This window comes from Sparus aurata, chromosome 19, assembly GCF_900880675.1.
Source record: "Sparus aurata chromosome 19, fSpaAur1.1, whole genome shotgun sequence".
Classification (NCBI taxonomy): Eukaryota; Metazoa; Chordata; class Actinopteri; order Spariformes; family Sparidae; genus Sparus; species Sparus aurata.
Window position 1 is genome coordinate 29,718,761 of NC_044205.1, and position 11,309 is coordinate 29,730,069.

At 47.4% G+C, this 11,309-nt stretch overlaps 2 long non-coding RNA genes across 2 annotated transcripts in view; one reads left to right on the plus strand and one right to left on the minus strand.

Annotated features, from left to right (window-relative positions):
* LOC115569998 (uncharacterized) overlaps window positions 1-1,005 on the plus strand; it is a 21,302-nt gene extending 20,297 nt beyond the window's left edge. Inside the window, exon 3 of the long non-coding RNA XR_003981658.1 lies at window positions 810-1,005. This is a non-coding gene — a long non-coding RNA (uncharacterized LOC115569998). The remainder of the gene's footprint in view (window positions 1-809) is intronic.
* The window catches only part of LOC115570019 (uncharacterized), a 7,880-nt gene extending 3,989 nt beyond the window's left edge, over window positions 1-3,891 (minus strand). The window contains exon 1 of the long non-coding RNA XR_003981678.1: window positions 3,141-3,891. This is a non-coding gene — a long non-coding RNA (uncharacterized LOC115570019). The remainder of the gene's footprint in view (window positions 1-3,140) is intronic.
* Between the last annotated feature and the right edge of the window lie 7,418 nt (window positions 3,892-11,309).

Consider the following 11,309-nt stretch of genomic DNA (forward strand, 5'->3'; position numbering starts at 1 on the left):
GGCATTTTAGCTCACGTTTTGGCTCCCAAAAGGGCATTTTACCATGTGTTTTGGCTCCCAAGAGGGCACTTTAGCGTGCGTTTTGGCTCCCAAGAGGGCATTTTAGCACGCATTTGGCTCCCAAGAGGGCATTTTAGCACGTGTTTTGGTTCCCAAGAGGGCACTTTAGCGCTTGTTTTTCAACAAATGGGCCACGAGGGGGGGCTGCCCTTGTGCACTCCACTGACTCTGAGTATCTGTGTGACTTCTCCTCTGAACATCTGAACTTTCTCCTCCTCACAGCTTCAGAACAGCCTCGTTACTTTAGTTTGATGCACCTGAGGTGAATTATGGATTATTGTTATTTTGCGTCAGCCTATCAGAGCACATCACACACGGCAGACGCAGCGAGACAAAGATTTAAATACGTAAGAAGACGTAAACGGACAGATTTCTTATGTGGAGATGATTTCAGCACCCGGCTGTCAGCTCGATGACTCACACTGAGTGAAGTTTTGGTGAGAAAATGATGAATTTAAACATCTTTTGTTTGTTTAACAGCTTTAACGACCTGCTGTGCTGATGGACGGATTAACTTTTTAATTTAAGAGGCTCTATGACTCTAAAAATTAAATAATTAACAAGCATCCATGTTATTTTTGTTTGTAGCTCTCACTTTAAAATGCCAAACTGACCGGAGACACTGAACGCGTCACATCCTGAGATCTCTGCCCACTTTACAGATAACGAGTCGTTTTCTCATCAGGGAAAGTGTTAACAGAGCCTATTAACAGATCAAAACCTGTTTTACTATTTTAATAATCGTTTAGATAACGGAGAAAGAGAGGCGGACGTCGGAAGTAGGGTTACTGTGTTGGCGAGCTGGTGATGTCGTGAACAGGAAGAGAGGCGTGAGCCGCAGGAAGTGGTCGACGTGCCAGAGAGGGACTCCCTCTGATGGGAGGGGGCGAGCGACACTGACACTCCTGCAGAGAGAGAGAGAGAGAGAGAGAGAGACCACCTGTTCCAATGTGAGGTTCACATCCACACACACACACACACACACACACACACACACACACACACACACACACACACACACACACACACACACAGTCAGGGGAAGCTATTTTGGAGTTGTCGTGGTTCCACAGAGAACACATGCCATGATGATCACGACTCTGTGTGTGTGTGTGTGTGTGTGTGTGTGTGTGTGTGTGTGTATCTTTTCCCTTTAACTCTCTGAAACCTTCTTGTTTTTAATGTAGGCAGCTGATCACGTGACTTGTACTTCCTGTTGTTGTCGTGCTTCAGCATCTCTAATAAAAACACAGTGAGATCTTATCTAACCTGAGTTCAGATGAAATCATCGCTCTCACATTTTTTTTGCTTTTCTTCCAGAGATGACCATGTTTGAGTCACAGAAATAAGAAAATAATTCCACTGCTGCTCGTCTGGTGAGAAGCCACATCTTTGTTTGGTATCAAGAGATGGAGAGGCACTTATCTTAAATATCTGAATATCCAGCGCCAAGTTAATTTGGACCGTCCTCTCCAGGAACACTGTCGTATACGTGTTTATTGTTCGGTGGCGACCTCCAGTGGCCGTAGTAATTATGATGGGAGCAAAGGAGGAAGTCAGGGGATGTTGTGTTACGAACAGTGTTGGGCACGTTACTTTAAAAAAGTAACTAGTTATAGTTTAGAGTTAGTAACGGAATCACTCCACTATAAAAGTAACTAGTTACCAGGAAAAGTAACTATTCATTTTAGCTACTTGGCATCCATGTATTTAGAAAATGTCTTCTTTATGGCGGACCGGCTCCTGTTCTCCCTGATATTTTACCAGTGAAGCTCTGAAGGAGTCTGAGTCAGCTGATGATAACAGGAGCAAGTTCTCAACAACATACCTGTCTATCATTGCATTCACTTCAGTCTGTGTCACAAGTTTTAGTGAAGCTGTTAGCGGAGCTCACGTTAGCCACACCTGGCCTGCTGTCATCATCAACAGCGTCAGCAACAGAGTTTTTGGCCAGTGTTAGTTTTGTAGAAGCGTGTGCTGCTGAGAGATGATTCATTAGATCAGAGTTGTTTACAACAGACGTGGACAAAAGAGATTAAAGTAGTGTCTGTACTTCCACTTTGAAAACGTTAACTTTCCCTCCGGACTCTTCATTGCTGCAGCTCACCTCTGCTAGTTTGTGTGTGAGGCTGCTGTGTGCGTGTGTAAACTGAACTCTGCCTCTGATTGGTCTACAAACTCTCACTCTACCTTAGAGAGCCAATCGCCCTCACTTATGCGGTTGTCCCGCCCCTCCCTCCTCCCTCTGCAGCTCCGGTGGCTGAGAGCTGAGTCGGATGACAGCAGCTTCAATGAGCAGCTTCAGTTTGTAACGCGCCACATTTAATAGTCGGTAACGGCGTTGTAATGATGGAAATAGTAATTAGTTAGATTACCTGTTACTGAAAGAAAGTAACGCCGTTATTCCCAACTCTGACAGAGTCCACGTATGGAAACTACTTTCACCCGAGAGAGCGTTATGTTTCGTTTACTTTAAGTTTTCACACAGCAGCACAGGCCGGACATTAAAATCCATTTATTTATTGAAACAAACCGAATTGATGAGACGAGCTGATTCTGAATCTCATGTTATTGATCAACTATCAGTGGAATTTTCACTTTTTTTTCTTTCTCTTGGACGTCTGTGAACAAAAGACTCTCGTTCTTCTTCAGCTGAATTGTGTCTGTGCACAACAGAAGTGAAGTCGTTTAATAGAAGCACGAACATTATGAACTTTTAACAGACTAATTATGTCATTTTTCTTCCTGTTGTCACACACACACACACACACACACACACACACACAAACACACACACACACACACAGTTGTATACAGACAGTATCTCGCCCCTCTCTCTCTCTCTGCAGTATGTCATTTACCACCTCTCTCTATCAGTGTGTCAGGTTTTACAGGCTGAATGAATCCCTCTGCACTAAAACTGCTGCTGGAAGCTGCCTGTGTGTGTGTGTGTGTGTGTGTGTGTGTGTGTGTACAGGCTTTATGTCTTTGTGTAGCGTGTGCATCATGTCACTCGTCTGACTGACATCTCTTTCTTGGCGTGCACCTGTGTGTGTGTGTGTGTGATGCGACACTGTAACCTTGGCGGCTGCTGCGTTCGTCTGCGGCGTCGTATTTCCTGCAGTCTGCCGTTTCCTCTCCAGTGTTTGTCTCTCTGCTGAGGCTCAGAGCTTTTTGTTTCACTTTCAGACACATTTGCGAGTTTGTTTCTCCATCTTTTGGACGTGCGGAGGGTGTTTTTTTTTGGGATGGAGCGCTGCAGCTCGTCCTTGGCGGCGTCTCTGTTGCCACCTTTAGTCAGCTGGCAGCGTCAGAAGTCACATCACAGCTTCACTGTTGGCTGCGGCCATGCTGGTTAGTCAGAACAACTTCTTGGCAGCAAAACAAGGGATTTTCTCAGCAACTTTCACACATGATGAATCATGTTTCACTTCCTCCAGAGCTCTTACATCGGTGCACATTTTATCTGTCTGTGCTGCACAATAATCTGCCGTAGTTTTCATACCTGGTGCCTATTAGCTCTTATTTGTTCTGCGTTAAAACGGCATAAAACAAATGTGGCTGGTGGAGCAGCATCATCCATCCACACCGACATTCATATTTGAGATTATTACACCGACAATAACCTCAAATGTGCTCAGTGAAGAGTGAAGAGAGGATCAAGAGAGAAGAGATTTACAGATGAGAGATAACCTGAACTGAAGAGATTCTCAGTAAAGGAACAGTCCGCTTAAAAATGTGCAGTATTCCTCTCCTCCTGAGGATATAAAGTCCTCCTCTCCTCCTCCTGATGATATAAAGTCCTCCTCTCCTCCTCCTGATGATATAAAGTCCTCCTCTCCTCCTCCTGAGGATATAAAGTCCTCCTCTCCTCCTCCTGATGATATAAAGTCCTCCTCTCCTCCTCCTGAGGATATAAAGTCCTCCTCTCCTCCTCCTGATGATATAAAGTCCTCCTCTCCTCCTCCTGATGATATAAAGTCCTCCTCTCCTCCTCCTGATGATATAAAGTCCTCCTCTCCTCCTCCTGATGATATAAAGTCCTCCTCTCCTCCTCCTGATGATATAAGTCCTCCTCTCCTCCTCCTGATGATATAAAGTCCTCCTCTCCTCCTCCTGAGGATATAAAGTCCTCCTCTCCTCCTCCTGATGATATAAAGTCCTCCTCTCCTCCTACTGATGATATAAAGTCCTCCTCTCCTCCTCCTGATGATATAAAGTCCTCCTCTCTCCTCCTGATGATATAAAGTCCTCCTCTCCTCCTCCTGATGATATAAAGTCCTCCTCTCCTCCTCCTGAGGATATAAAGTCCTCCTCTCCTCCTCCTGATGATATAAAAGTCCTCCTCTCCTCCTCCTGATGATATAAAGTCCTCCTCTCCTCCTCCTGATGATATAAAGTCCTCCTCTCCTCCTCCTGATGATATAAAGTCCTCCTCTCCTCCTCCTGAGGATATAAAGTCCTCCTCTCCTCCTCCTGATGATATAAAGTCCTCCTCTCCTCCTCCTGATGATATAAAGTCCTCCTCTCTCCTCCTCCTGATGATATAAAGTCCTCCTCTCCTCCTCCTGATGATATAAAGTCCCTCCTCTCCTCCTCCTGAGGATATAAAGTCCTCCTCTCCTCCTCCTGAGGATATAAAGTCCTCCTCTCCTCCTCCCTGATGATATAAGTCCTCCTCTCCTCCTCCTGATGATATAACTTCCTCTCCTCCTCCTGATGATATAAAGTCCTCCTCTCCTCCTGATGATATAAAGTCCTCCTCTCCTCCTCCTGATGATATAAAGTCCTCCTCTCCTCCTCCTGATGATATAAAGTCCTCCTCTCCTTCCTACTGATGATATAAAGTCCTCCTCTCCTCCTCCTGATGATATAAAGTCCTCCTCTCCTCCTCCTGAGGATATAAAGTCCTCCTCTCCTCCTCCTGATGATATAAAGTCCTCCTCTCCTCCTCCTGATGATATAAAGTCCTCCTCTCCTCCTCCTGATGATATAAAGTCTTCCTCTCCTCCTCCTGATGATATAAAGTCCTCCCTCCTCCTGATGATATAAAGTCCTCCTCTCCTCCTCCTGAGGATATAAAGTCCTCCTCTCCTCCTCCTGATGATATAAAGTCCTCCTCTCCTCCTCCTGATGATATAAAGTCCTCCTCTCCTCCTCCTGATGATGTAAAGTCCTCCTCTCCTCCTGATGATATAAAGTCCTCCTCTCCTCCTCCTGAGGATATAAAGTCCTCCTCTCCTCCTCCTGATGATATAAAGTCCTCCTCTCCTCCTGATGATATAAAGTCCTCCTCTCCTCCTGATGATATAAAGTCCTCCTCTCCTCCTCCTGATGATATAAAGTCCTCCTCTCCTCCTCCTGATGATATAAAGTCCTCCTCTCCTCCTCCTGATGATATAAAGTCCTCCTCTCCTCCTCCTGAGGATATAAAGTCCTCCTCTCCTCCTCCTGAGGATATAAAGTCCTCCTCTCCTCCTCCTGATGATATAAAGTCCTCCTCTCCTCCTCCTGATGATATAAGTCCTCCTCTCCTCCTCCTGATGATATAAAGTCCTCCTCTCCTCCTCCTGATGATATAAAGTCCTCCTCTCCTCCTCCTGATGATATCAAGTCCTCCTCTCCTCCTCCTCTCCTGATGATATAAAGTCCTCCTCCTCTCCTCCTGATGATATAAAGTCCTCCCTCTCCTCCTCCTGATGATATAAAGTCCTCCTCTCCTCCTCCTGAGGATATAAAGTCATCCTCTCCTCCTCCTGATGATATAAAGTCCTCCTCTCCTCCTCCTGATGATATAAAGTCCTCCTCTCCTCCTCCTGAGGATATAAAGTCATCCTCTCCTCCTCCTGATGATATAAAGTCCTCCTCTCCTCCTCCTGATGATATAAGTCCTCCTCTCCTCCTCCTGATGATATAAAGTCCTTCTCTCCTCCTCCTGAGGATATAAAGTCCTCCTCTCCTCCTCCTGATGATATAAAGTCCTCCTCTCCTCCTCCTGAGGATATAAAGTCCTCCTCTCCTCCTCCTGATGATATAAGTCCTCCTCTCCGCCTCCTGATGATATAAAGTCCTCCTCTCCTCCTCCTGAGGATATAAAGTCATCCTCTCCTCCTCCTGAGGATATAAAGTCCTCCTCTCCTCCTCCTGATGATATAAAGTCCTCTTCTCCTCCTCCTGATGATATAAAGTCCTCCTCTCCTCCTGAGGATATAAAGTCCTCCTCTCCTCCTCCTGATGATATAAAGTCCTCCTCTCCTCCTCCTGGGGATATAAAGTCCTCCTCTCCTCCTCCTGATGATATAAAGTCCTCCTCTCCTCCTCCTGATGATATAAAGTCCTCCTCTCCTCCTCCTGATGATATAAAGTCCTCCTCTCCTCCTCCTGATGATATAAAGTCCTCCTCTCCTCCTCCTGATGATATAAAGTCCTCCTCTCCTCCTCCTGATGATATAAAGTCTCCTCCTCTCCTCCTCCTGAGGATATAAAGTCATCCTCTCCTCCTCCTGAGGATATAAAGTCCTCCTCTCCTCCTCCTGATGATATAAAGTCCTCTTCTCCTCCTCCTCCTGATGATATAAAGTCCTCCTCTCCTCCTGAGGATATAAAGTCCTCCTCTCCTCCTCCTGATGATATAAAGTCCTCCTCTCCTCCTCCCTGATGATATAAAGTCCTCCTCTCCTCCTCCTGATGATATAAAGTCCTCCTCTCCTCCTCCTGATGATATAAAGTCCTCCTCTCCTCTGCTGAACAACTGCAGCAGCTGGGACTTGATTTAAAACAGAGAAACAGTCAGGATATCATGTCACCAGTGAACATGTTGACTCTGTCTTTAAATCCAAACTAATTAGCTCAGATTTAACAGGTTTCCTCCTCTTGTGGTGGTGGTTGGAACCTGTGGACCTCTGGAGGATCCATCTCTGGGGTCCCGGCTCCGTCATCATACGTTAAAGAAGATCCGAGCAGAGACGTGTGAAGAGTTTCACCAACAAACAGCCGAACAGCAGCGCCTCCCCTCAGGACTCATTAAAGTTTGATCCTATCTGATATGAAGTTCACAGCTCTGTCTTTTAAAAATCCATGTGAACATTTCTGCTTCAAAAATCTCTCTGATTTCCTCGGACCCTGTTTTCTGCTGTCAGATCTGAAGGCTTCAGGGTCACAGACAGGTCTGCGTGACCTCTGACCTCTGAGACGCCTTCAACAGAATTTAAAATACGACTCTGAGAACATGACAGTGTTTTCTTATATCAGCCAAAGAGAATCTGTTTTATTTTCTCGTGCATTAATAGTCTGATTGCTGCTGCTGCACAGAGACGTGACGGCTGATTTGTTTCCTGCCTGGAAATCAGAATTTTTAAATGTTTTTTGAAATCTTAACGATCATAAATGCAGATCATGACGTTGTGTTGGATGGTGTTTCTTATTCTTCTCACTGTCTGTTCAGCTCAGCTCTCTGCAGTTTTAAACGCTGCGTGTGTGTGTTTACTGTACGTGTGTGTCCGTGTGCGTAGGCGTCCATATGTGTCCGTGCGGTGGCGTGTTCGGTGCCATGGGAACAGACATATGGCAGCGATCACATGCTCAGAAGAAGAAGGTCCGTCCCAAAGAGGAGGAGAAGTTGTATTCACTTTGTTCAACCATCAGAGTGTCAGTATCGGAACAACAATGCTGATTTAGTTTTGGAGAATTCCTTTTTTATTTAGCGTGAACATTCACCACAGCAGGATCACGTACGGCCGCCGCAGGTCCAGCTGTATATTATCCGGAAATATCACATGACCTTTTGTCATCCTGAAAGATGAACGGCCTCTTCACCTTTTCCAGACCGTCACACATTTCTCAGGTCCAGAGATTCTGTCGCTGCAGCATGACGGAGAGCAAACTCCAAATTACTGGGAGTTCAACTAATATTGGTGATCAGTCTTTGGAGGCTCGAGCAGTTTATTTCCATCCTGGTCAGAGATGAACTGATCGAGTAAATCAGCGCACAGAAGCAGAAGTGACAAACTAGTTCTTCTCTTGTTCCAGCTCGCAGAGTTTTGGACCATTTGTCAGACAAAAGGAGCCATTTGAAGATGTTATCTTCGGCTCTGGGAACATCTTGACATATGAAATACAGTCAGCAAGAAAATATCATCAAATATTTATTCAAAGACCTTTCTCTTCGCTCCAAAGTTTGCTGCAAAGTGGAAACACGAGCATATTTGCAGATGTGGAGAGAGTTTAATATATTCTCTGAGAACAAGACTTTCATAGTGGAAGTAGTTAATAAAAGATCAGAAGAGTGTTTATGTTGGTCAGCGTGTCACTCCAAGAAACCTGAACAATAACTTCCATCTTTACACAGACCCGTCTCCGTCACGTCTTTACACAGACCCGTCTCCATCAGGTCTTTACACAGACCCGTCTCCGTCACGTCTTTACGCAGACCCGTCTCCATCACGTCTTTACACAGACCCGTCTCCATCAGGTCTTTACACAGACCCGTCTCCATCAGGTCTTTACACAGACCCGTCTCCATCAGGTCTTTACACAGACCCGTCTCCATCACGTCTTTACGCAGACCCGTCTCCATCAGGTCTTTACACAGACCCGTGTCCGTCACGTCTTTACGCAGACCCGTCTCCATCACGTCTTTACACAGACCCGTCTCCATCAGGTCTTTACACAGACCCGTCTCCATCAGGTCTTTACGCAGACCCGTCTCCATCACGTCTTTACACAGACCCGTCTCCATCACGTCTTTACACAGACCCGTCTCCATCAGGTCTTTACACAGACCCGTCTCCGTCACGTCTTTACGCAGACCCCGTCTCCATCAGGTCTTTACACAGACCCGTCTCCATCAGGTCTTTACACAGACCCGTCTCCATCACGTCTTTACACAGACCCGTCTCCATCACGTCTTTACGCAGACCCGTCTCCATCAGGTCTTTACACAGACCCGTCTCCATCACGTCTTTACGCAGACCCGTCTCCATCAGGTCTTTACGCAGACCCGTCTCCATCAGGTCTTTACGCAGACCCGTCTCCATCAGGTCTTTACACAGACCCGTCTCCATCACGTCTTTACGCAGACCCGTCTCCATCAGGTCTTTTACACAGACCCGGCTCCATCACGTCTTTTACGCAGACCCGTCTCCATCAGGTCTTTACGCAGACCGTCTCCATCAGGTCTTTACACAGACCCGTCTCCATCAGGTCTTTACGCAGACCCGTCCCATCAGGTCTTTACGCAGACCCGTCTCCATCAGGTCTTTACAACAGACCCGTCTCCATCAGTCGTAATACACAGACCCGTCTCCATCACGTCTTTACGCAGGACCCGTCTCCATCAGGTCCTTTACGCAGACCCGTCTCCATCAGGTCTTTACACAGACCCGTCTCCATCAGGTCTTTACACAGACCCGTCTCCATCACGTCTTTACGCAGACCCGTCTCCATCAGGTCTTTACGCAGACCCGTCTCCATCAGGTCTTTACACAGACCCGTCTCCATCACGTCTTTACGCAGACCCGTCTCCATCAGGTCTTTACACAGACCCGTCTCCATCAGGTCTTTACGCAGACCCGTCTCCATCAGGTCTTTACGCAGACCCGTCTCCATCAGGTCTTTACGCAGACCCGTCTCCATCACGTCTTTACACAGACCCGTCTCCATCACGTCTTTACACAGACCCGTCTCCATCACGTCTTTACGCAGACCCGTCTCCATCAACGTCTTTACGCAGACCCGTCTCCATCAGGTCTTTACGCAGACCCGTCTCCATCAGGTCTTTACACAGACCCGTCTCCATCACGTCTTTACGCAGACCCGTCTCCATCAGGTCTTTACGCAGACCCGTCTCCATCAGGTCTTTACGCAGACCCGTCTCCATCACGTCTTTACCAGACCCGTCTCCATCACGTCTTTACACAGACCCTCTCCATCATCTTTACGCAGACCCGTCTCCATCACGTCTTTACGCAGACCCGTCTCCATCAGGTCTTTACACAGACCCGTCTCCATCAGGTCTTTACGCAGACCCGTCTCCATCAGGTCTTTACACAGACCCGTCTCCATCAGGTCTTTACGCAGACCCGTCTCCATCAGGTCTTTACGGCAGACCCTCTCCATCAGTCTTTACGCAGACCCGTCTCCATCACGTCTTTACGCAGACCCCGTCTCCAGTCAGGTCTTTAGCGGCAGAGACCCCGTCTACTCCATCAGGTCTTTACACAGACCCGTCTCCATCACGTCTTTACACAGACCCGTCTCCATCAGGTCTTTACAACAGACCCCGTCTCCATCACGTCTTTACACAGACCCGTCTCCATCACGTCTTTACACAGACCCGTCTCCATCACGTCTTACAACAGACCCGTCTCCATCAGGTCTTTACACAGACCCGTCTCCATCACGTCTTTACAGACCCGTCTCCATCACATCTTTACACAGACCCGTCTCCGTCACGTCTTTACAGACCCGTCTCCATCACGTCTTTACGCAGACCCGTCTCCATCACGTCTTTACGCAGACCCTTCTCCACTCGGTCTTTACGCAGACCCGTCTCCATCACGTCTTTACGCAGACCCGTCTCCATCAGGTCCTTTACACAGACCCGTCTCCATCAGGTCTTTACACAGACCCGTCTCCATCAGGTCTTTACACAGACCCGTCTCCATCAGGTCTTTACACAGACCCGTCTCCATCAGGTCTTTACACAGACCCGTCTCCATCACGTCTTTACAGACCCGTCTCCATCAGGTCTTTACACAGACCCGTCTCCATCAGGTCTTTACACAGACCCGTCTCCATCACGTCTTTACAGACCCGTCTCCATCAGGTCTTTACACAGACCCGTCTCCATCAGGTCTTTACACAGACCGTCTCCATCACGTCTTTACGCAGACCCGTCTCCATCAGTCTTTACACAGACCCGTCTCCATCACGTCTTTACGCAGACCCGTCTCCACAGTCTTTACACAGACCCGTCTCCATCACGTCTTTACGACCCGTCTCCATCACGTCTTTACACAGACCCGTCTCCATCACGTCTTTACACAGACCCGTCTCCATCACGTCTTTACACAGACCCGTCTCCATCACGTCTTTACAGACCCGTCTCCATCACGTCTTTACACAGACCCGTCTCCATCACGTCTTTACACAGACCAGTCCCTATCTTTACACAGACCCGTCTCCATCACGTCTTTACGCAGACCCGTCTCCATCACGTCTTTACGCAGACCCGTCTCCATCAGTCTTTA